Source organism: Micromys minutus (genome assembly GCF_963924665.1).
Source record: "Micromys minutus genome assembly, chromosome: 1".
NCBI classification, from domain to species: domain Eukaryota; kingdom Metazoa; phylum Chordata; class Mammalia; order Rodentia; family Muridae; genus Micromys; species Micromys minutus.
Window position 1 is genome coordinate 53,218,569 of NC_137969.1, and position 26,995 is coordinate 53,245,563.

General features: G+C 44.3%; 1 protein-coding gene across 3 annotated transcripts in view; it reads left to right on the forward strand.

The window, feature by feature from the left end:
* RPS6KC1 (ribosomal protein S6 kinase C1) overlaps positions 1 to 26,995 on the forward strand; it is a 141,081-nt gene that overhangs the window by 49,034 nt on the left and 65,052 nt on the right. The window lies entirely within an intron of this gene.

Here is a 26,995-nt window from a genome sequence, read left to right on the forward strand (position 1 = left end):
GGATTTAGAAAGAGAAAGCCGGAAAGTTGCAGGAGCAACTTGAACCTTTGTGAAGAATGGCAGTCTGTTCCGTTCCATCCTTCCATGACCCACTGTGTCCTAAGGGTGGGCTTGCTGGGGTTGTGTCACTTGGCAGAGCCATCACAAACATGACCTCATGCAACCTCTTCATTCGTGTTACACAAGAGTACCCCATACTGCAGGATGACCATCTGAATGGACAGAGGCATGAAGGAACAAGGAACAGGAGACAGAAAAGGAGTGAACATGCAAAATCAAGTGCAGGGTGCAGCACCAAGGCCCTGCTGCATCCTCACATCACAAAGGTCATGTGATCAGAAGACAATGTGAGGATGTGACAAATATCTCGTGGAAGGTTTGGTAAATTTGCCAGCCATACCTGTATTTCTGGAACTTGGTGGCAAGGCCACTGTTGTCCTGTCTTCCCCATTTCCTGTGTTCCCTATTCCCCCTTTCTGTAGGTTGTCCTGAAGCTATTAGTATTTTAATGTGAATTCCACTTCCCCAAGAAAGGCTAGTCACATGACTCCAACTGAAACTTCCCTTTTTAATTAGTAAAATAAAGAATGCCAGTGACTGGGTGGAGCAAGGGAAGTAGAGAGGGCTGAGAAGTTGGAGAAGTCAGAGGACGGAGATTAGAGGTTGAGGCAACATGGATCTTCCCAAGGACCAGCTGGACCCAGGTGGGATTGATTGGTGTTAAAAAGCTAAGAACATTAAGGATTTTATAGGTCTAACATCTCATATAGAAGGACAGTTTGTATCTTTGTCTATTTGATGTAATCTCATTATGTAGAGGGTTTATGGATTGAGAGTTGAATATCTAAACCTGTATGAAAAGCTATCGGGCTGTAGAGTTGTGTTTGTGTGGGATTTTGGAGTACAGAAATACCCCGGGACAGAGGCGGAGACCAGGCAGTAGAAAACCGCCAAGGGAAGGGAGTTTCACGGACAAGTTGAGCCATGGTGGCGGCTCAGACCGGGTGCCAGAGGAATGTGTGGCTCTGAACTAAAACCGGGCTTGAGGAGTGAGACCTCAGGGCCAGTAAAGAGATAAACCGATTTTTATTTTTTAATATTTACTGCAACACCTTTCCCTCCTGTTCTCTTTCCTCTCTCTTTCCCTCCTGTTCTCATTCCCCTCTCCTTTTCTCCCTCTTCTCCCTCTTCCTCTTCCCCTTATTTCCTTTTCCTTTGATAGCTCCATTACACATTATGAAGAAGATTTATAATGAAAAGAATTATTGTTGATAAGTATTTTTTCTTTGGAAACTCTGGTGATGTTTGTCACCAGTGCAGCTGGTTCCAATGTTACGATTTGGCCTAGAGACACAACTTACTTTCTGCCATTTTCATTCTGGCAAAGATCTAATACAATACCCAACCCTCTCCACAGTGCACAGCACCCCAGGAGGTGTGTGCCTAGTCAGCTCTTCGCTAGTTCAGTCGGACTCTGTGCTCAGCACCTGGCAGGTCTGGTTCTTCTTGGAAGGAGCCATGACCTCATGTACTCCTAGGTGACTGCTAAGTCACTAGGCAGGTTCTAATTCAGCCGTGTGTCTGAAGGCTGATATTAGAACCTGCCTTGGCCTTTCGATGCAGTTGCACTGTGCCCATAGTTATCTCTGCATAGGTGCTGTATGAAGTCCCTTGAATGAGAGTTGCTCACATATTTGGAAAGCCTGTAGATCGCCATGTTTGCTTTAAACAGACAGTCAGGACAGGCAGGAAAGTGTGGGTTTAGTGGAGGGAACCAAGGCATTAGATGTTACTCTTGGGTCTGGGAAGTCTCACTCTAACCTCACACCATGGGTGTATTTTCTCATTCACTTCACCTGCTGATAACTTCTCTATAAAGTATGCTAATCATAAGAAGCTGGGTGCTTTTGTGCCTACCTGTGCGGTGGTCCTTGCTTCCATCTTGTTAACTGCTATGGATTCTAGGCTTGGTGGCCAGTTGGTGAATAGGGTGGCTCCTTACCTTTTTATTTATGAAACTTTTTGAGAGTTTTCTCCTTTTTTTTTGTATAATTTTGATTTTGGGGCACCTTGTACCTCTATATGCTTAGGTATTTTGCAGTTCTATAATAAAGACTATTGTCTTTGGGTTTGTACAGTATTGATTAGGTTCTGTGAGTTCTTGACAGTAGCTCAGCTTCTCTCTGGTTTGGGGGAAGCTTGCCTTGCCTTCTTTCTTCCTCTTCTCTCCTCCTCCTCCTCCTCCTCCTCCTCCTCCTTTCTTCTTCTTTTTTAAAGATTTATGTATTTATTTATTTGTTCATTTAATGTATGTGTGCACTGCAGCTGTCCTCAGACATGCCAGAAGAGGGCATCTGATCCCATTACAGATGGTTGTGAGCCACCATGTGGGAATTGAACTCAGGACCTCTGGAGGAGCAGTCAATGCTCTTAACCGCTGAGCCATCATCTCTCCAGTCCGTGAGATGCTCTTCTTATAAGTGGAATTAAAATGTTCTTTGTGGGTTTATTGTTGACCATCTGTCCAGCACCTTGTTGAACTACATCTAGTTTGTTACATTTGGTGTTTTTACTGTGGACTTTTTGGCATACTCACATACACACATACTCACACACACACACACACACACACACACACACATGTGTACATGCACATGTGTACATATGTATACACACAGAGAGACATGTGTGAATTGATGCACTTTTTGTAATAAACCAGGTCTTCCTTTCAGTCTGGCATGTCACATTTGTGTTTTTGCCGTCTGCACTGGCTGTACCCCCAGTTCAGAGACGTGTTTGGAAAGCATTTGGCCTTGACTTGTCCTGGTCTTGGAGGGGGCTTCCCATCTTCTCTGATCTGTGCTGGACCCCGACAGTTGTCTTTTCTCAGTCAGTGAAGCTAACACTGCTTCACATACACTTCCTCCGGTCGGCAGCTCTTAAGTGTAAGTTCCTGCTTGCCAGAGACTTCTGTCCTGATGTGAGCCACACTGAGCTTTTTGATATTTCTTTTTATTTGTTTATTATTTGAAATGGTTGGAAAAGAATCTTTTTAGTGAAGAGCACCATTAGATAACTTTAGGCAGTTTTCTAATGTGAAATTTTATGTAGTTTTTAATTCTAAGATAAAGATTATACTTTTCACTATAGTTTAATAAATTGCCTAATTGAGAGTTTTTCAGATCTTCACCATTTTGAAACTAGAAGAATTTTAAAGCAGTAAAATTAAGGCTGAAATGTAAAGATCTGAAAAACTTTACATTTAAGTGCTCGTCTGTTCCGGTTCCTGTGCCCGCCGGCATGCTCATTTCTTTCTTCTCAGGCAGGTTCAGAAGTGAGCCAGCAGACGGCAGCTCGGAGGCAGAGCGCTCAGAGGACTGGCTGTAGGCTCGGAGAAGCCCATTCCTTGTTCTCCATGCTCACAGATGAACACTGGCCTTTCAAGGAACCCTCTGTGCCCCGTCACTTCTTTCAGGTTTTGTGTTAGGCTGGACTCTTCCAGTTGTGGGTAACAAAACCCTTAGCAACTCAAACAGTCCATATACAACAGAATGTTAGCTCAGAAAACTGCTGAGCTGTGTGGCCACCTCAGTTTAGGTATCTTAAGACATCCCAGCTCGGCTCTGTCTTTTGCATAGCCCAGCCCTGCACGCACGCTGCACTTGCTGTGCCCTGTCGGTCCCTGGGATCATGGGGGAGGAGGGCGTTTCCCCATGTTGGGTATTCATGCCAACTCAGCCATCAGGGAACGAGGGAAATCGGGACCTGGAAAATGTGATTTATAATAAAGAAGACCTACAGATAACACAGTATTGGGCCAACAGACATTTCTGTCTATTACACATAAGTTAAATACAGTATGATAAAGGTGGAAGAAAATATATGAGAAAGATGAATTTCAAAAGAACAAGTGAACATTGTACAATTACATAATGTTACAACCAAAACTTAAAACTCATTTGGAACAATACAGTAGACAGCAGAGAAAGATTAGTAAATTTGATTATAGATGAATACAAATCATCCAAGTAGAAGCAAAGAAAAGCTTTTTAAAAAAAAGGAATATAAAACAAGGTATTTGCACCACTATTAAATAAATGGCTGATTAATTAAAAAGGGCATAAGAAGGGGGCAAGAGAGAGGAGGCTGAAGCAGTATTGAAAAGATTACGAAGGGCTAGAGATGGCTCAGTGGTTAGAGCATGTACTGCTCTAACACAGGACTCTGCCTGATTCTCAGAACCCACATCATGACTCACAGCCTGGGACTCCAATTCCAAGGGATCCAGCATCCTTTTCTGGCCTCCTAGGGTACCAGGCACACACTTCAATACAGGCAAAACACTCATACACACAAAATAAAATAGAAAAAAAAAGATATAGTATAAATAATATTCTTTTAAATAATTATTTATGTATATGAGTACACTGTCTTCAGACACCAGAAGAGGGCATCAGATCCCATTACAGATGGTTGTGAGCTACCATGTGGCTGCTGGGAATTGAACTCAGAACCTTTGGAAGAACAGTCAGTGCTCTTAACCGCTGAGCCATCTCTCCAGCCCCAATAATAAAAAAAGATAACAACCCAAACATCATGTGACAACTGATAATTACAGTCAGGAAATGAGCAGACAGCAATTTAAACAGAGCACTATGCATTGGACTCATTCTATTTTCCAGCAGGTTGTCTAGGTGACACAAGAGGGGTTAGAAAGCAGGTGTTTATCTGTTAAGAAAACAGCTTTAATATTTGTATTATGTTTATTTGTTTAGTATGTGTAAATGTGTGCACATGTGTGTCATGGAACACACAGGACAGCTTGAGGGAGTTGGTTCTCTCCTTGTACCATTTAGGACCTACTGGTCAGTCATCCTCCAATTTGAAAGCGCATACCTTTACCCACTGAGCTATTTTACCATCCCTGGTATAATTATTACACCCAATTAATTAATTCTAAAGTACAATTCTCATTATTTAGCCATAACAAAAAGTTCTGTTTGTGTTTGTTTTTTTTCCCCCAACGGGTTCTCATGTTGTTCAGGCTGGCCTTGGACTTGCTGCACAGTTGAAAATGACTCTGAGCCCTGATTCTCCTGCCTCTACCCACTAAAGGGATCACCAGTGTGAGTTACCCAACCTACTCTCAGACACTGCCATTTTAGTTCAGTTCAGTTTTCTCTGCTTTGTTTGAGGCTCTGAGCAGTTGTTCTAGCACTGAGTTGCACTGAGTTGTAAACTTTATAAACCCTCAATGCTGCAAGTGGCCAGTCTCCAGCAGCCAGGCAGTAAAGGCTAAAACAACTGCACCAGCCTTGTCAGCCCCCCAGAGCCAGTGGCCAGGCCCCACCCTCAGCCTTTGCTACCAGCACTAATGGTTGGTCCTTTTCTAAATGGCTGTAAAGCTTATATCCAGCTCTGCGGTGGGCGAGTGGCCAGGCCCCGTACAAGGGAAAAAAAAAATCCACCAATCCTGAGCTTGTCTCAAAGACCAGATCACATAATCCTTACAATCCCAGTCTACCCTGGAAAGTTCCCCCATGTCCAAGAAACCCTAGATAAACCTTGTATTCTGCCCAGTTCTCTGCTGCTTTTCAGCTGAGCAGAGGCAGCCACCCTCCTTCCAGTAAATCCCTGTGTGAGGTTTGTTTGTGGTGCAGAGTAACTTTGGGCTCCGTACCCTCTACTCACCCTCAGAGTGGACATGGCACCCTCTGCTCACCCTCTGAGTGGTTGTTGTTATTTATTATTCTTTCTTTACCTCCTGCCTGAGTTAAGAGGTTGTTTCTTTTATTTGCTCTTTAAATTAGTTGTGTGAGAGTTGGTTCTCTCTTTCCATCTAATGTCTTTTGAGGATCAAATTCAGGGTAGTAGCCCTGTCAGCAAGCACCTTTATCCTCTGAGCGATCTTACTGGCCCTTTTTTGGTTGTTTACGAGTTTTCTCTTATATGTTCTTAAACTGTAATTATTTAGAGAATAGGTAACTCACTTGAAGTTTTCAGTATAATGATATGCTAGGAAGAGTAAGCCCATAGCTCAGTGTATTCCCATGCACAGAAGAGTCTTAGAACTGATGTCAGCACCAAGAAGCAATACTTGATCAGTGTCCTGAAGTGTCCCCAGCTCCCTTCCCAGCCGCCCCAGCAGTAATGTGCCCAGGTCTCTTTACAGCATGAAGTGCAGCAGCCTGTTTTCCCATCTCTCCTTGCAGGGACCGGCTTGTGACTGAGGTCAGCTTTCCTCTGACTATACCCTAGGGGCCAGCATCTTGTTTCTTTTTGGTTAATTTCTGCAGAGTCCTTTCCTTTGACTCTTCACCACTGCATCGTTTCTGAGATCACCCTGGGAGTGTGCAGAGAGCAAGCCTTGGAAGGCCAGCCAGGAAGCAGTGCTCCAGCAGGGTCTCTGCTTCAGTCCCTGGCTCTAGCTCCTGCACTGGCTTCATTTGATGATGAACTCAGACTCTGCAGTGTGAGCTAAATAAACCCTTTCCTCCCCAAGGTGCTTGTGGTCAGAGTGCTCCCCACAGCAATTAGAACGAACTAAGATATCTCTTTGTTGCTGCTTCTCTAGGGACAAAGCTTTATTAAGCCCCACTGTGGTTCTGCTCACCTTGAAGCCCTTCTCTGGAGACTTCTCTGAGTTTGCAAGTCCTGCTTGTGTTCAGCCATGTTGTCCTTAGTTGAACGAAGCTGATTTCCGAAGTCACAGTGCCATTTATGTTTATTCAGGGTCACTTAAGCTTTTCTCCTGTGTGTCTCTGCGCTCATATGATGAAGGCAGGGACCCAGTAACTCTGTTGAATTTGGCTTATTTCCCTATTTACAGACATTCTGAATATTTGGGTCATATGTAGATTTATTTTTCTATTTTTTCATATTTTGAGAGGTTCTATGGGGAGATTGGAATTGGATGTCAGTGTCCTCCAAGCCTGAAGTCTACATAGATTTTTTTTTTTTATATTATTTTTTGGATATTTTCTGTATTTACATATTAAATGTTATCCCCTCTCCCCTCCCATCTCCCCTTCCCTTCCATTTGCTCCCATGAAGGTGCTTCCTCTTCTAATCACCCTCTTCATCTCAGCACCTTAGCATTCCCCTACACTGGGGAACTAGCCTTCACTGGACCAAAGGCCTCTTCTCCCATTGATGCTACACAATGCTATCCTCTGCTGCATATGCACCTGGAGCCGTGGGTCTCTCCATGTGTGCTCATTGGTTGGTGTTTTAGTCCCTGGGAACTCTGGAGAGTTTGTTTGGTTGATAATGTTGTTCTTCCCATAGAGTTGCAAGCATCCTCAACTCTATCTGTATGACTCTGGTAGAGCCTCTGATGAGACATCCATATCTGGTTCCTGCCAGTAAGCATTTCTTGGCATCAGCAATAGTACTTGAGTTTGGTGAATGCATATGGGTGGATCCTCAGGGGAGGCGGTCTTGAATGATCTTTTCTTCAATCCCTGCTCCTCTATTTGACTTTGTATTTCCTCCAGTGAATATTTTGTTCTCCCTTCTAAAAAGGACTGAGGCATCCACATTCTGGCCTTCTTTCTCTACATGGATGGTTTTTTGAATGCTCAACTTTGTCAGTTGGAATATGTTGTATATGTTGGATTTAATCACTACTATTTAACCATGGTTTGTCTATGCATATTTTTATTTTTTATAGTGCTTACCTGATGAATTTCAAGGTACATTATCAACATTACGGCCTTTATCCTGTGACTTTCATGACCAGAAAATGGGATCATTCTAAATATTCACAGTACAGGTGGCATACTTAATAGATCTGAGACAGCCTTATAGGGAAGGGTTTAATGGTGGATTCAACTTGACAGCTGCTAAAATTAGGTAGCCACTAAAGGGGTTCTGTATTGCCCTTTCTGTCAACTTTGTTGATTTTTATCAGGCAATTTGCTATTTCACACAAATGGCCATGTTTGTTTAACTTAAATCTATCTTTTTGTTCTCTAAGATTGAATTCTAGGCCTTATACATTAGGTGTGCAAGTTGTCTACTACTGAGCTATATTATAAATTATATATATAAATGTCTACACACCGCATTTCTTTTTAGTATCATGGGATATGATGAAATTATTCTGTGATAATTAAAGCATTATCTTATTGGAAAAGTGGAACGCTGGCATAAAAGTCGTCTTGAAAGATCCCAGAGCAGCAGCAGCTCTTCTCTGTAGGAGGAGAGCCCTGTGTGGGGACAGTGAAGGGCAGGAGAGAGGAGAGGGAGGTCGAGAAACAGAGATCCCTAAGTCAGATTTTCTTGTTGCCCTTTGATAATTTGGGGAGAGCAGTACCTGGACTGAGAGTGGGTAAAGGCTCCTCTTACCTCAGCTTCAGGAAATGGATTAGAAGGATGGGCGATGGGAAACCTGTAGACCAGCCAGGCCATGAGTGTTCACCATCCTCTGAGTGAACTGAGCTCATCATGGAGGAGACGGAGTGCAGCATAATCAGTGAGTGAGGTCAGTCAGCTCTATGCCTGGCTGTCTCCATGCAGATGGGGATCACTCACTTCCTGTGCAGATGGGGATTAGCCACTTCCTGTGCAGATGGGGATCACTCACTTCCTGTGCAGATGGGGATCACTCACTTCCCTGTGCAGATGGAAATCACTCACTTCCTGTGCAGATGGGGATCACTCACTTCCCTGTGCAGATGGGGATCACTCACTTCCTGTGCAGATGGAAATCACTCACTTCCTGTGCAGATGGGGATCAGCCACTTCCTGTGCAGATGGAAATCACTCACTTCCTGTGCAGATGGGGATCAGCCACTTCCTGTGCAGATGGGGATCACTCACTTCCTGTGCAGATGGGGATCACTCACTTCCCTGTGCAGATGGGGATCACTCACTTCCTGTGCAGATGGGGATCAGCCACTTCCTGTGCAGATGGGGATCACTCATTTCTCTGTGCAGATGGGGATCACTCACTTCCCTGTGCAGATGGGGATCACTCACTTCCTGTGCAGATGGGGATCACTCATTTCTCTGTGCAGATGGGGATCACTCACTTCCCTGTGCAGATGGGGATCACTCAATTTCTGTACACATGGGGATCACTCACTTCCCTGTGCAGATGGGGATCACTCACTTCCTGTGCAGATGGGGATCACTCACTTCCCTGTGCAGATGGGGATCACTCATTTCTCTGTGCAGATAGGGATCACTCACTTCCTGTGCAGATGGAAATCACTCACTTCCCTGTGCAGATGGAAATCACTCACTTCCCTGTGCACATGGGGATCACTCACTTCTTGTGCACATGGGGATCACTCACTTCCCTGTGCAGATGGGGATCACTCACTTCCTATGCAGATGGGGATCACTCACTTCCCTGTGCAGATAGGGATCACTCACTTCTTGTGCACATGGGGATCACTCACTTCCCTGTGCAGATGGAAATCACTCACTTCCCTGTGCAGATGGGGATCACTCACTTCCCTGTGCAGATGGGGATCACTCACTTCCCTGTGCAGATGGAAATCACTCACTTCCTATGCAGATTGGGATCACTCACTTCCCTGTGCAGATGGGGATCACTCACTTCCTGTGCAGATGGGGATCACTCACTTCCCTGTGCAGATGGAGATCATTCTGGATTGGAGGACAGTTGGCAAGGATTCTGTGCTCCTGGTTGACAGGGCCCTCAGTCCCCAACATGGTTTTGTCGCCTCATGTCAGCCAGCATGGCAGTTTCACATAGCTTCTGCCTCTAGAGTCTCTCTGTCACTTTGGTGACAGCGTAATTATTGAATTTACTTAATTTTCTGATTCTTAGGCCAACCTTTCTGCTTTGCTCTCCTAGCTCTCTCTTCATCTGCACTCTTCTTGGACTCTTCGATAATCTCACCATGGCCATACTTGAGTAAGAAGCGCCACAATAGCACTAGACAGTGGCAGCATCACCTAAGTCATATGTCGTCTTCTCTTGGAGTTTCCTTTAATAGTCACTTTTATTCTAGTAAGTATAGGATTTCTAGGGCCAGGAGATGGTGCAATACATGAAGTATTTTGCTATGGAATCATGAGGAGGGTGGAGCTCAGATCCCCAGAACCCATGGAAGCTGGGCTGGGTAGCACCTGTTTGTCCCTATGGTGAGATGAGAGCCAGAGACAGGAACTTGCCCCTGCAAGTACAGGGGCTAGCTAGCCTACCGTGTGTAGTGGCAATCAGCTAGAGACCTGTGTCCAACAAGGGGGATATGAGGAACAATTCTGAAGGTGACCCTCTAACCTCTATACATGTATTGTGGCATGGACGTTCTTGTCCTCACATTAATGTCTACTCAGCACATGTATGTAGATCCTCCTCCCCAATTTCTTTTTCTGGGTAACATTGGTAACAAGGACCATGCATTGTTTCTTTCCTGAAACAACTAAAAATACCACAAAGCAGTAATGGGCCATGGTTTCTGAGAAACAGGATACAAATGAGGTGAGGCTCATGAGTCTCATTTATGTGACTATAAATGATTAGGAAGACCAAAGCTGAGCTTGCTGCTGGAGATGCAGGTCCTGTGTGTCCTGCCTGGGGAGGAGGAAGCTGCAGTAAAGGCAGACTATCCCCTGAGATGCTCAGAGCATTCTGACCAATGCTTTCGGGGAAGTCATCACGGAAGGGGAAGGGAGCTGAGGACAGTATCTGCTGCAAAGAGGCCGTCTGACAGATTCAGTGTGGGCATTGGGAGGATGCTGAGAAGGACTAAAGAAGGTGTGTGACAAACTGTAAAAACAAGACATCAGAGAATTAAATATCCTAAAATAAACTCAGGAATTATAAAAGTATCTAAAACCCTACAAGGAAAAGTTCACAGTGGTTAAGAACCAGTAAAATGCCATTCACTTGACACACCAGAAGAAGGGACCTTAAGGGAGGAGAGAACGAAGCATGTGACCTTCATGACACACGGCCTTCATGACCTGGGCAGTGGGTTGATCACACAGTTACCCGCTACAGCTCTCCATTATGTGAAGAAAGTTAGGCAGAGACAGGAAGTACAGATGACAGAAAGTGAACGAGAAATGTAAAATATTTGTGAATTATTGTTGTTCAGTTTAGTTGTGGAGGTTGATGAACAGTCTTTGTGGAGTTTAAATCTTTAAATCTTTGTCAGGCCTTGTCCTGTGGCCCACACACAGTCTGCCCTAGAGAATGTTCTGTGTGGCTTTAAGTTCTATTTTGATACTAATGTGTCGAATATTCTGTAGGGGCCATGTACTACAGGTTGGCTAAAATATCGCTCAGTTCTTGAATATCATTTTCTGTCTTTATTTGAGCCATTATTGAAATGTTTCTAATATTGTTGAATTGTTTGTCTCTTCATTTCTGTAAATAACATTTTCTTTCTCTATTTTGGGGTCCTGATGGTAATTACTACATTTCTGATTAATGTACCTTTCATAGTATAAAGTAGTTTTGTTTCTTATACTTTTTCAGGAAATACGTTTTGTTGGGTATTCTTATAGTTACTTGGCCTACGATTATTTTCTGTATAGTACAACCTTTTCTGTCCTTTACCTGTTTATTGCTTGGACTCAGAGTATCTTGCTTGTAAACATTGGGCAGTTGGACCTGTTTTTAATCCAGCTTTGGAATTATCTCTGCTTTATATATTTGCTGCATTAATGTAGCTGGAGTTCCATCAGCTATCTTGGTGTTTGTCATCCTGTGGATGTCAGCCTTTCTTCTTTTGTAGTAAGTACATATTTCCAGTATGCCATTACTTTTGAGTTCTCACTGGTTTCTTCCACAGATTTGAAATAAACATTTTAGTTTAAACTACTTTATGGTAAGATTATCTTAATTCCAGTAATTGTGGGGGCAATGGACTGTGCCACCAGACAGAAAACTTGGTAAGGTCGAGCGGATTTAGAAACCCTGACAAATTCTAATATCTGAGAATGGTAGGTGTTTAATCTACTCCCGACTAGGTTCCTATCCTGAAACATATCACCATGACACTCTATAGAGAGGACTGTGACAATCAGTCACATAGGAGCAACACCCGAAACCCCTCCACATCCAGATGAAGCATTCCTAACATCTCAGACCAAGACAATAGAAAGCATCTGCTTTTAGACACCAACCCACCCCAAAATGTATATAAGATCCTGTAGTAGATGTTCCTGGTTGTCAACTTGACTATATCTGGAATGAGCCACAATCCAGAATTTGAAGGCTCACTTGTGATCTTGATATTGAGGCTGGGAGATACAAATTTCTGACCTGGATTTTGGCATGGAGATCTTGAGGCATAGTGGCTATGAATCTAGGACACTAAGGCAAGGAAATCTCTGAGTTCAAGGTCATCTGGGACAAAGCAAGCCCCAAATCCAGGCGTGGTGGTACACACCTTTAATCTTGGACACACCTTCTGTTGGAGACCTACTTAAGGACATTGGAAGAAGAAAGATCATATCTCTTCTTCGCCTGCTTGCCTTGTGGGACTGAGCATCTGCTAGATCCTTGAACTTCTATGCACAGCTGATGCTGACCATTGTTGGGGAGTTCGACTACAGACTGTAAGTCATCAACATATTTCCTTACTATATAGAGTTCTGTGCTTAAAACACATATAAAAAAGTAGATAAAATACCATAAGTTCTGTGACTCTAGAGAAGCCCAACTAATACAGATCCTGTTCACAAGGAACAAAGTGCTCGAGCTATTTCATCAAAGACCGTCTGAGAGTGTAAGTCTTCTAGAGCCAGAACACCTTGAAGAAGAGACTCCCCCCCCCCCAAGCGTTCCTTGCTGGGAACTGCTCCAGCCTACTGCAGTCACTTCCTTTTCTGTGCCCCCCCCCACCTTGCCTAGCCACCTGTACCCCCCACCCCCCTTTGGAGAGCCAGAACTCTTTGGCCAGAGCCCTGGAGATAGCCCCTGCTATGAAGACTGGCAATATGTAGACACGACTTCTTTGTAGCTCCATCCTTGCTGGCCCTTTTTGTTTTTCTTCTTACATAGGCTCTATCTGTAGACAAATGAGCCTTATAATGTGGTTTTACAGTTACTGTTTGTAATCCCAGCACACAGTGGGTTGAGGCTGGAGAATTGCTTCAAGTTCAAGGCCAGCCTAGGCTACTTATCAAGAATCTACTTCAAACTAACAAAGAAATGAACAAAGAAACAAACAAACAAAGAAACAAAAAGACAACAAAAAGCAAGGGGATGGAGGAGGGGTGAGGATTTTCTTTTTTGTGGGTGTGTGACCTCTGGGTGCTTGTCTGTGGCTTTAGTCTCTGAATTGGTTACTAACACTTATCTTCTTGGTATCTGCTGGTGGTTTTTTTTTTTTCTTTTTCCATGTGCACACTGGTGTTAATGAACTTGGGCATCTTTTTCTTTTATGTCTTTCAGTAGGGTATTTTTGCCTGTTTTTTTTTTTCTGTTCTGTAGACTGGGCTCTATGGACATTAATGTACTCGATGGTTTTCATAGGTGCTTAAGCCTCTGTTCTGTTTTCTTCCTGTTTTCTCTTAGTGACTTTTCTTGGTTCTTTCTTATGTTGCTGCTCGGTCTTTTTACTTCCTTCCTCAGTTCCTTCAGCCTGTTCTCTTACAGCTCCTGAACTGTGTTTGTAGTAGTTGCTTTACTCTCTGCCTGTTAAAATGTGCATGTGGGTCCCCTGGGGGTTCCTGTTGGCCACCTTCCCCTGTGAAAGGACCACATTCTTCTCCTTTTCATGTTTTTTTGTGTCTCCTGTTGGATTCTACAGCAACTCCACTGTCCTTATCCTCCGGGCAGCTCTCACTGCTGTCTTTTGTTTTGTTCTATTACTGTTTGTTCTTAGCTGTGGCTCAGCTGTGGCCCCTGAGGTATGTGTAGCACCTGTATTCCACAGGTAAGACACTCTGCAGGTCTTCCATGGCTTTTGCTTTTTCCTTTCGAAGGACCACCCATTTGTGAGGATGAGTAGATCCTGGGCTCTCTGATGTGCAAGTGTGCATTTTAAGATCCCAGGACTACTTGGGAGTGTGAGGGGCACACCATGGCTGTCTTGTTTCCCAGTGTTGATTTCAGCTCTCATTCCCATGAAGTTTCAAAGGAGATTCAAGGTAGCTGGGGCCTCACGCTACCATTTCATTGCATTAGGCTGGGGAGCAGATAGAAGTAACTTCATGTTAAAATATCATAGACCTTCCTTTGCCTTTCTTGCTGCAGTTTAACACACACACACACACACACACACTCACATGCCTCCCTGAGTTCTTATATGTCCCCATTGATGTCTAGAATTGATGCTTTGGATCATTTTGTATGGCTTTTTTTGTGGAGAGCTTTTGCCAAGTGACTCCCCAATATTCTAGAGGGCTACCCTTTGTCATCTCTTTAAGAACAACTTTATAATTATTTTACAATGTCTGTTTTTATTGAATGTAACCCATTCTTTCTCTTCCTGGGTGATCCCTTAATGCTTGTATATGTTTGCATGTATGTGCGTGTAGAGGGCCCATATATGCATAGGCCAGAGGCTGATGTTCTTAATCTCTCTCCACCTTATTTATAGAAGTACTTTTTATAGAAGTACTGAACCTGGAGTTCATGAATTGGCTTGTTTATCTGGCCATCTTACCTAAGGGATCCTCTGGCTTGACTCTGGAGTGCTGGAATTGTAGGTAATCTACTTTGTCCACTTGAATTTTCTGTGGAATTTGTACTCTGGTCTCCATGTTTGCACAGCAAGTGGCTTATCTACTGAGCCTTATCTCAGGCCTTCTGGGTGTGCTATTAAAGATGGACTCATTGATTTTAGAGCACATTCAGTTACCAGCCACAAGGCTATGTGCCATGCCTTCTGTTTCCCTCCCCAGGCTTGTCTGAGTCAGGCCCCATCACTTGCTCAGCTTTATCCTCAGGGAGTTTTTCCCTTCTTTTCCTCAGAAGCACTGAGACCTTTGCATGCTAGACAGTCCTGTGGCTGTGCTTGGGTTATGTCCCCATCCTCCTGGTTGACTCCAGTTAACTGAGGAAGCCTTTCTGCTCAGAGAAGAAGCTTTTTTACAACCTCTTGCCACTACACACCTTTGCTTGTCTTCATGGTGATGAACTCTGTGCTGTCAGTCACCAAAGCAACTGTCTGTCTGTCTGCAGGGCCCTTAAAGCTGAGTGGTCTGTTGTTCATCATTTTTTCCTAATGGAGCACTTGGGACAGAAGGTATTCTCTGGAAATGTTTGCATTTCTCCCACAGAAGTAGGTGCCTGGTCCAAGAAGGAGTTGGCCTGTGGAGAAGAGGGAGACAGTGAGGTGAATCTTGACAACTATGACTAGCAGCCGACAGGCAGTGCAGAGTCCAGCCTTCAAAATTCACCAGTTGTGTGTGTTGTGACATTTAGAGTTTATCTTGTTATAGAAGATGTCCTAGGGAGCCCGTGATCTTCTGGCTTTCATACAATACCTTGTTCCCTTTCCTCCCTTGTCATGTGTGCTTACTCTAGCAGCCTCTGTTTTATTTATTCAGACTCCATCCATAAGTCCCTCTTTCTAGCTATAAGCCAAGTCTTGTCAACTGGGCAGCTGCCATTTTCTTGGCTGTAGTATTTCTGATCTTTATGGAAGCAGGAGGTTAATAGATTCCTGTGGTCCAGCGTGGTTGCTCATATTCTGCTCATATTCTGAGACAATGTCACACTAATAGTTCACTGAAGAACATAGTAGCTCGTCATCAAAGGTTTATATCAAGTGGTTAAGTCTGGACCTCCCCAGCATGGGCTTTTCCATGTCTCTACCAGAGCCTTGTCTGACTGTTCTGACCACTCAGCTGGGGCTTCTACATGTCTAACCAGAGCCTTGTCTGACTGTTCTGACCGTTCAGCTGGGGCTGCCGGCTCTACTCATGCTTTTGCTTTCTCTCTCTCTCTCTCTCTCTCTCTCTCTCTCTCTCTCTCTCTCTCTCTCTCTCTCACACACACACACACACACACACAGTACACTTCTATGCCATGGTGTAAATATGGAGATCAGAGGGCAACTGGCTCCTCTTGTGGATCCCAGGGACAACTCAGGTTGTCAGGTTTAACAGCAACTATCTTTACCCACTGAGCCATCTTGCTGGCCCTTCCCTTGTTTTTTAGACAGGGTCTGATGTAGCTTAGGCTGGCCTGGAACTCACAATGTAGCTCAGGCTGGTGGTGAATTTCCTATGCTCTTGTCTGAGGATAGCGCTGAGATTATAGGAGTGAGTCACCACGCCTGGCTGTTTTATTGTCATTTCGTTTCTAATGGTGAGCAGGAGCTGGGAAGACTATAGTATTGTACTTATTTTGCAATCTTAGGAGACAGAACGTTTAGGAGAGGTTACATGCCTTGGGCTATCAGGACTGTGTCTGCAGTTGGTTTATTATTGGGGAGCAGGATTAGTTATAGTGACAGCAGTAAGGGTACTTGGTCCCTATGGGCCAGCTGGCACAAAGCAGGATGGGTTTGGGAAGGCTTGGTCTTCATTTGTCAGCTCAGTGTGTGCTGGGTGGGTGAGAGGGGCTCCTGTGCCATTGAGAAGCAGAAGAGTCTCTAAGCTGTTGACCATCACCATGGGGAGGTTTCGCTGTCTGTTTTCTATGGGCTACAGTGCTGGAGTTCCTAGAGGGTCACAGGCAGAGAAAGATACAGTTTGTCAGCATATGCTCCTTGAATTTTCACTATTTTCATGTGAGCTTTTATGCAGAGAGTTTCACATTTTAATGACAAAAATGTTTGCTGGAAATTATAGCTTGGAAAAAGAGCAGTGCTTTCGAGCTTCAGCAAAAAGCTAGGTAGAGCACTGATGTAAAGTAGCTGTGGAGTTTGAGATTCAGATTGTGTGAGCCGTAAACAGCATCTGAAATCACCACTCACACATTGCAACAAACACATCATCATCTGCTTAAAAAAGAGTTATAATTACAGTTGACGAAGCATGGACACCATAAAAAATGCATTAGTGTGGCTTGACACATTAATTACCTGTTTTTGCAGATGTTTTTATGTATTGTTGTGTGAACAGTTTACAAAATAATTACAGGAAAGTCATATGGAAAATAAACTAAGTGGGTGGCTTCTCATCTAAATATTTTCATTCATGTGAGTCTGTGTGAGGCACAGCTGCTGTGCAGCACAAGCCAGGGACAGAGGACTCCCCAGGGCTGAGCAGACGACCTCTGTCATCAGCCTTAGCACATTTTAATATCTTCAGCAATGGCTTACAAATGTTCACTTCAAAAGACTGGGTTAATCCTGTGATTACTAAAGAAATCATTGATTCAGATAGGAAGAAATGTAAATATCCAGGAATAATGTAAATCAAATTAAATAAAAAATAAACCCAAAACCTCAAGTGGAAAATGATTGTCTGTTTTAGCACTGACAGGCTCTTAGGCTCTCTGGGAAAGTTTTAAACATTATTCTGCGACTCCATGCATTAAGAGCTGTGATCTCTAACTTGCAGCTGTGATCTCTAATTCTTATGGATTCATGACTAAGCGTTGCTCTGTGTAAACCACTCAGTTTAGTGTCTGGTTGGTTCTTGTTTGAGTGTGAACCTGCCTTTCCTCAGCAGCTACCATGCTTCAGTGGTCAGCCACAGAAGTGTCATTTGAAAAACTGCAGTTCACAGGGAGTGTTTCCTGTGCTTTTACAAACCATTAAAAAGGCATCTTTCACAACTGTGGCTGTCAAGTAGGAGAAATAGTTGGTAGACTTCATCCTACTTACTCGTGGTTTACAATTACTTATGATACCTGTATTATTTCTTATTGATACTGTTTTGACAATTTCAAGCAAAATTAAATCAAAGTGTCATTGTCCCTTTTAGTGTGACCATTCTGCATAGTTCTTCTAGGGTCCTTTTATGTACATTTCAGCTACTCAGACTGAGGGGACAGAAATGGGGGTCTCCAACCACACATCTTATGCATTTGTTGCTTTTTAGGAGAAAGGCACCCAGGCATAGAGAGGTGTAAGAGAGGTACCCCTTCCAGTCAAGATAGTTCCCCCACCCTCTGCTCCATTTTGAAAATAAGTAGAAAACTGGAGGAAGCCACAGTTAGCAAGTACAAATGTGTGCCCTTCTACATCAAGTCCTGAAATCCTGTGTCAGCCCGCCTGGGACACAAGCCATCCTTTTGTGTAACGTGTGTGTTATGCATGTTATACCTGACCATCAGTCATTTAGACCTTGTCTTGGTTGCCAGATTGACTCTTTATGGTATAGCAGAAGCTTTATGTAGACTTGGCTCTATTGGAGACATTGGATGTCCACTAGATGTCTAGAACTTAATCCTTGTGGATAAGGAGTGGGGAGACCACTGTGTCTTTAGTCTGACCTGGTGCTGCTGGTGCAGTCATTCATTTGCTTATTCAGTTAGTAAAGTTGTATTGCAGTGTCTTCTGCATGTGATGTTCTGAGACAGCACTGAGGTGACAGCAGGTGTGGGCGGGAGTAAACTTTTTTCTTTTAAGTTTGCTTTAGTTAACTTCCTTAATAAGGAAATTGATCATTGCTGGGGGGACCCTCTGTCTCCTGCAGTGAGCTCGAGCAGTGTGGTCCAGGAGCATTGCACAGCTGAGTGCTGCAGTGGGGGAGGCACAGCCTCACGTAAAGTGGCTCCAGGAAGATGAACTTGTGTGCTCTGGTTTTAACGGATACCAAGTCAGCTTAGTTCTTAACCCAGGGGCTGTTAGCGCTGGCGATGGGCCTACGTGCATTAAGGCATTTCCAACAAGCCGGATGGCGTGAATTTAATACCAAGTCATATTGTGGAAGGAGAAACTTGACTCTGACATCCACTTGTATGCCATAACACACACAATAAATAAGTGTAGTTAGGATTTTTTAAAGGAAGGGATGTGTTTATGGAACCTGTGAACATTCTAGGAAATCGAATATTAAAGTACTTACCGCCCCTTGTTCACGTCACCTGATTTCCAAGGAAAACTGAGTAGATTAATATGGTATTAAGTACAGCTGTTGGGGCTGAAGAGACAGCTCAGTGGCTAGGAGAACTTGCAGCTCTTGCAGAGGGCCCAGGTTCAGTTCCTAGGACCCACATGGTAGCCCTCAATCCTCTTTAACTCCAGGTCCAGGGGATCTGATGCCCTTTTAGCTTCCTTAGGCACCAGACATCCACATAGTACATATACATATACATATACATATACATATACATATACATATACATATACATATACATATACATATACATATACATATACATATACATATACACATACACATACATATACACACACATACACATACACATACACATACATATAATGTATACACACAAACACACACACACATACATGCAGACAAAACACCCATACTCGTAAAGTGGAGCTAAGTCTTCCGCAAAGGAAAAAAACAGCGGTTGCAGTTGGTTCTTTTGTGCATTGCCACTTGCACTGCGGTCCCTCACATAGCTGGTCAGAGAATGAGCAGAAGGCTCTGTGGAAGGTCTTTCTCTGTTTACCAGAAAGTCAGATATTAATTGACATGATTTTCATTCCAACTTTTATTGTATCTTTAGCCCATATTGCAAAGCACAACAATCCTTTTGCATTTCAGCCACTCAGTTAATCATACATGTGGGGTGAGGGGGTGCTCCTGTGGAAGTCAGTCATACATGTGGGGTGAGGGGTGCTCCTGTGGAAGTCAGTCAGTCATACATGTGGGGTGAGAGGTGCTCCTGTGGAAGTCAGTCATACATGTGGGGTGAAGGGGTGCTCCTGTGGAAGTCAGTCATACATGTGGGGTGAGGGGTGCTCCTGTGGAAGTCAGTTAGTTATACATGTGGGGTGAGGGGTGCTCCTGTGGAAGTCTCAGCACCTTGGTTCTCATCTCTCTCCATGTGGGGCCCAGGCTTTCCTACCAGCTTGCCTCCTTCCTTTGGAGTCTTCAACCTCCTTTTTGTCTCTGTCTCTTTTCCCTGATTCACTTGCCTCAGCCTCCTAGTATCACGTGCCTGGCCAGTTAGTTCTTTCTAATGTGGATTTTAAAGTTTCTCTCTACCTTTGAAAGCTATTTGACTTGAGAACAGAAGAATATTCGAACTTTAGGAATCGGGAGAGTTTCTTACCACAGGTGAAGACATAGCTCAGTGGCGGGGCCTTGTGACCTACTCAAGGTCCTGGGCTCAGTCTTAGCACTGAAACTAACGGATAGACCAGGACTAGTCAGAGAGCTGGTTTTACTGAGGTGTAGTGGCATGCCTTGATGTTAGTGCTGGGAGCCCGGGTGGGGGTGCTGCAGGATCCCAGTATTTAGGGCTGAGGCATGGGATCGCACAGTGAGACCTCCGTTGTAAAAACAAAGAAAAACAAGAGCTGGTATGGTGGTACCAGTTGCGATACCAGTTCTTGGAGGAAGATCATGGGCCAAACCCTGTCTGAAAACCAATCCAGATAGAAAGACCTATCCCAGTTGGCCTTGAACTCACAGAGATCCACCTGCATCTGTGTCTTGAGTGCTGGGATTAAAAGTGTGGGATCCTGTACATGACCAGCAACGATATTTTGAAAAAAATAAATCCTTTGGTTATCCCCCTTTAAAATTACAAAGTAAAGAAGAGGTAAAGAGCAGAGAGAAGTAGCTGGATCTTGGAGTGGTTCTGCAGGTGGCGGCCAACATAGGGTGTGCTGGTCTGGCTTCCACACACAGGAGCCTGGCGAGCTGCTGGGAGGCGTCCCAGGAGGCAGTGAGCACTGTTAGGACTTTGGCTTGAACTGTTTTTGGTGACTTTTTCACTTCTGGGGTTACTTAACAACTGGCTTTGAGAACAACATTGATATGGGGTTGGCTCAGTACAAATACAAAGCTGATTTCCTGACCAACTGGCTCTTGTCACTCACTGAAGTGCTGTGTGCTTCACCTCCTGCAAGACGTGCAGATGGGTAAATCATTCCTTCTTTCAAGGTTGCCTTTTGTCTTCAGAACACTTAACATAAGGTGGAAATGGTAGGCTATACCTGAGAAGAACAAAGCATCATTAAATATAGTCAATTATCACTTAAAAACTGTAGCCACCAAGGCCATCTTAAATAGGAACATTCTTTTATGTGCCCCAGTTGTAAAACAAAAACAAAAGAAAAAGCAAAGAAAAAGCAACAAACAACTTACCACAGTGTGCACAGATTGGCCTGATGTCCTTGCTGGAGTGAGGAAGCCCAGGGAAGCCTGAAGCCACTGCTTGGTGCTTGGGCTGAGAGAGGTGGGAAGGGAGGGAGGGACGGGGGGGGGGGGGGGAGGAGGGGAGAGAGAGAGAGAGAGAGAGAGAGAGAGAGAGAGAGAGAGAGAGAGGAGTAGAGAAGTAGAGAGGCTGGCTATGAGCAGGTGGAGAGGGGAAGGGAATGGGGAGAGAGTGGGGGGGGGGGCAGGAAGGCAATAACAGGAGAACAGGAGAGTGAGGAGGGGGCAAGAAGCCACTTTTATAGTGTCAGGCAAACCTGGCTGTTGCCAGGTAACTGTGGGGTGGAGCTTAGACAGAGTGCTAACACTCCCCAGTTTTGGTTTAATTGAAAAGAAAACTTAGGAAAAAGTGATGGTGGAGCAGGAATAGGGTCGCCATGATCTCTATCTCTGACTACTTCCTGCTGACTTTGGGGCGACATGTCTCTAGGGAACCTAGGAAAGTGGGAATGGAGATGTTTGTCCAGTCTCAGAGTTGGTTGTTTCCTTGTTGTACAGGTTCTGTGGAACCATCTGAGGATAGGTCAGAAGGAACAGGTCCGGTAGAAGCATCTGTGTCTGTGTGTCTGTGTGTCTGTGTCTGTGTCTGTGTCTTTGAGAGAAGGTTGGAGCATCTGGAGGTTGCTTCTCTGGAGCTGTCCTAGATGTAGTAAGTGCCTGCACTTGACAAGATGCTGCAACACACACACATATATTTATTATAGGGAGAGAATAAGATTAAGTGCATTTGGGAGAAAAACAATTTTTTCTTCAGTGTACATTTGAAACCCAGAGGATCCCACTCTCTGGAATAGGTAGTAAGTGGGAACTTTAGGCAGATGTAGTTATCTAGGTGGAGTCTATTTGGTCCCTGAGAGGTAGGCCTGAGTGGGTTTTCTGTAGCTTGTAAGTTTATAAAAGAGATAACATGTGTTAATAACATAATCTTTAAGCTGTTTGTGTACATGAGCTTTTTGTGTAGCAGAAGGAAGATGAATTTGTGATTATGCAGTTGGATCATATAGTGGAAAGTTTCATTAGAGTTGGGCAACTTTATAGGAACTCAAATAACGTTAGGACAGCGGCATAGCAAGAAGAGGAGATATTAAGCATTTAATCAGTGAAAACTGAGTTTAGGGAAGGAAGTAACCGAGTACATATGTGAAAGCTGACGTCTGACTGAGTTGCTAGAAACTGAGTTTAGAGATTCTTTTTTTTTTTAGTTTTTAGGCTACAATTACCTTTGCTGACAATGTAGGCACAAATCTGGGGAAAAATAATCCATAATCTAGCAGTCATATATCAATTAAAAATGACAGAGTCCATTAACCCACAGTTCCCTGTGGTTTCTATGGTATTTGTGGCAACTTGGGCAGAGTCAGTCTGGCCTCCAAGCTTGGAAGATGCAGAACCTTTTCTCTGTGGTTGGATTCGTGTGACATGAGAAATGGCTTACCTTGATTTGAGGGTATCTAGTTTTGTCCACTGTGTTTCTCAGTGGTTACTATCTCACAATCCAGGCAGATTCTTGAAGCCGTGTTCATATCTTCTGAGACCTTGAGGGGTCAACTGTTAAAGGCTTCAGGAGATTCTGTCTGTCATAAGCTTAAATATATTAATAATTAGCAGACTTCTGACAAGATTGAGGGCTATGGTGATTGGTAATATCTGAATAGAGCAAGCCATAATTCAGTGGCAGTAGCAAAAATCATTATCTGTCAAGACAGGATAGGATTGAAAATCTTAAGTAACTTCGACAGGTTGTGTAAGTAGAAAAAGTACATTTTACAGTAGCAGAGAAATATAGGACCCGAGCAAGTGGGGTGGAGCTTCCTCCTGGCAGCGGGAAGCCCTCACCAGTGCTTCTGCCTATGGGCCTGCATTGCCTGCCCTGTGGTGGGAGAAAGGAAGTACCCAAAGTAGCATGTTCTCAAGGCTTCAGCAGACCCAACAGAACTACAATGAAAGAAGGCAGTGGTAACAGGGTAGTTAGGGGCAGGCAGGACCAAAGCTGCTTTTCTCAAGGCTGCTAGGCATATAGGCAGGCAGGGTTCCAGTGTGTGAGAAAGTCGCAGATAGTTGTGTGCATGGGAAAGCAAGTCTCAGAGTCTCTGACAGGATGCAAGGGGCAGGGCCAGACCTAGTTTTTACGAAGTGAACCAGAGGCTGCAGCGGTTGCAGCAGCAATGAGGGAGGGAGAAGGGGAAGCTAGTTTAGTGGCCATGTAGAGATATTGCTTTCTGCTTATTGTGAATTAGACCAAGACGTCCCAGTAAGTAGGGACAAGGCAGTGAAGACAGACCTATGGGAGAGAATGGGTTATTAACTGCCCTACCAGCATCTTGTGGGGAACCGTCAATAACCAGAGAGATTCTAGCACAGGCCAGACCACCAGGTTGTTAGGTGATGGGCTGGGGCTATGCTCAGAGCCAGTGTCCCTGGCTACAAAGAAAAGTTTATCCAGGCCCAGCCTGGGATTCTCAGCAGCAAGAAAGAAACTGTCTCAAACGTAGAGGAAAATCTCACCTAAGAGGAAAAGTCAGTGAAAACACTGGATGTCTCCATCCTCTAGGGCAGCACAGGGGTAGCTCCTAGCTCATGAACTTTCCCCTGGGACCTTTTGGACTCTGACTAGTGAGGGGAGAAGGCTTACCAGTTCTCCAAAGTTTAGGCTAGTGATCGTTTGATCTCCATGTAGTAGTGGGGGGTGGGGTGATGCAGACCTGCAGAGTTTCTAAACCCGAGTCAAGGCACCATATGATGTGTTTATAAAAAGATGAAGACAGGAGGTGGGATGAGGTATGGGGGAAGAGATGCCCATGCTGAAGCATCCCCCCCCCCAGGGATCAGCCACATGACAGTATAGTGTAGAATAGTTTATTCAGGGCATGGGGAGGGGAGTTAGACAGAATGCTAACATGTGGGACTAAGGTTCTGTTTCTTGTGCTATTTAGAATATGCCTTTTGTTCCTTGGTAAATAGGTGAGAAAAGACTGATTCCCAAGTAAGTTCTAGGGTAGCCAAAACAGGTGAGAGATGTTTTTCCCCTGCAAGAACCATGTTTTCATACTGACACTGTTATGACAATTGTTGTTTTTTTAGTGTTACATCAAAATGTAGATTTTGTGTATGTGTGTGTGTGTGTGTGTCTAATAGTGCAGCTTTTGAACTAGGTTCTTCATATTCCTGCTAGGCTCCTTTCATGGTGAGGATGTAGCTGTGGGCTCTAATGTCTGTGCATCTGTCTCTCAGCCTGGGCGTCTGGCTGCGCCCTGCTGTGCGCCTGCTCAGGTTTATTCTCTGTCATCTGCTTGCTGTGCTTGTCTACGCAATCCGGACAATCAATGTTTAAGTTCACTTTCTTTTTCCCTCTGTGCCAGATGCCACAGAGGGACAGCTTGGCTTAGAGTCTCAGAGGTTATAGTCCATTGTCGGCTGTCCATTGCTCTGTGCCTGAGGTTGGAAGAAGAGTGACTTGGGCACATTGACAGAGCTGTTCACCTCACAGTCAGCCAGGGAACAGGAAGAGCAGAGAGGGACCTGGGACAAAATGAGCCTCCAAGAAGACTAGCCCAGTGACCTGTTTCCTCTAATTAGACCTTGTTTCCAAAGTCATAAGGCGAATCCATCTGTGGGTCTGCAGAGCCTCAGGAGGAGCCATCTTTAGAGGCGCTCTCAGCAGTTGAGACCCCGTGCTAACACTTAGGCATTTGGAGCAAATCTCACCTCCAAATTAGAACAGACCTGGCTTAGGTGTGGAGTTTAAAGTTACCTCCCTAACTGAGAAAACATTTTCCATCCTGAGCTCTTATTTTCATTTATAAAAGAGAAGAAATACTTTTTTTTTTTTTTTGGTAAGTAGAGTGCAGTTTGATGAAGGGGTGCCCAGTGGTCATGATTCTTGCATAGTTCAGTATTCTCACAGTCTACAATACAGAGAACATATATTCTGTAAAATATCAGAGTTGGTGTCCAGAGAATTGCAGTTTCTAATTTTTCCTTTTTATATTTAGCTTGTATGAGACAATAGATCTTTTTGACAGGACAGTGACTGTGGTTCCCAGAGGCCCCTGAAAGCCAATATGTTCATATATGACTGTCGCTATGTCCAGTGGTTTATGCCATCAGAGTCTGAGTAGACGCCATGCTGTCTATAGGCTGGGGAGCCCAGGAAAACAGTAGTCTGATAAACCATGCGGCCTGGAACAAGAAAGACAAGCAGTGTTACCTGGAAGGTCCTTGGTGAGTTGCTGAGAGTACATCCTAGGCTGGAGGTCTAGAGTTTAGGAACTCCGTCTGCTCAGGAAGGATGGAGCTGTACACGAAAACCCCCGTCTGCTTTCAGTCTCCCCCCCAGTCCTATGCAGGGCACCTTTTCCCCACCTCAGCTCCCTGCTCTACATGTCATCTCTGGAAACAGTTCACAGACATCCAGAAATGTGGGTGTTCAAAAAGTCAATGCAGTCAGTTTGATTGGATTAACTGTCAGTCTTGAATAATGTGTGTGTGGGTGTGTGTATGGGTGGCAGGGTAGGGGTTATCTTTCTCCTTGGAATGCCAAAACCTAGTGACAATGCCTGCTCCATCTAAGTGACCATTTTTAGTCACTTAAAACCTGTCTGAAGCACTTTGTGAACAGTATGCTGAGTCAGGGTTATTCTGGAGATGAGCAGCTCTATCTTCCTGTTCTAGTCCCTGGCATAGGTGTTGACTGGCAGCTCTCTCAAGGGCTGTTTGTCAGTCACCATGGCCTCTGAAGGGGCTGAGTGGGGGCATCACATGATTTGTATGTGGAAGGTATTCTGAAGCCTTCCCAGCATTTCTTTCATGCCTGTAGTTTCCATGGAAGTAGCCCACCAGCAGCAGGAGTTCATGTCAGTGTTGGCTTATAGTCCATGTTTCTTTGTTTCTATGGAGACTGCCTAGAAAGTGGCAAAAAAGCCAAAAGTTTAAAAAGCAGTGATTTTGATGGTAAAATATGATCGGGACTGCATGTGGCTGTAGCCATGTATTCCATAACTCGCCACAAGCCTCAGTGAGTGTGAGGCAGGCTCACTACTTTAAATAGATCTGACTTTGGAACTTAACAAATGCTAAACAGATGTTTAAGTTAGAGCTTGCAGAGTATTACCGAGAGTGTGAAGGAGTGGGTGGTGGGTATCCCAGGCCAAGACAGTGAGCACAGCCACAGCCTGGGTGTGCAGAACCAGAGAACAGAACAGCATTGTTTGTGAGTGACATCATCTCACAAGTATGCAGCAGTTACTTGTGTGATTTCCTTTTTCTTTTTTGATTTTGGTGTGTGTGTGTGTTTGTGTGTGTGTGTGTGTACATTGTGAAATGGGAAGAAAGAATGAGGAAGATGACCAGGAAGTCTGCTATCAGGTAGTATCATCTGCATATGTCAAGGAAGGTGCACCTAGGAAACCGGAAGTATGGTCAGCTGTGGTCACAGTGACCGCACCAGGTGACATCCCACTGTCGATGAGGAAAGTCCCAACCACTAGATGAATGACTGCTGAAAAAGAATCTTTCCCAAGGAATTCCCCAAGTCATGGTTATCCAGTTCCAATAATCAGCTCTACACACACACAGACACACACACACACACACACACACACACACACACACGGTAACACATGGTCTTTTATCTATTTGAATAAAATGGTGCTTCTTAGTCGCATCAGAACATCCTGTTCTGAAGAGGCGAGAACCCAATGCTTGATAAGCTCTTGAGTTTTGAGAATTTGGATGCTGTTTTTAGGAGGCAGAGACCCAGGTTTATCAACAGAATTACATAATTTTGTACTGTCAGGATTTCAGGTAT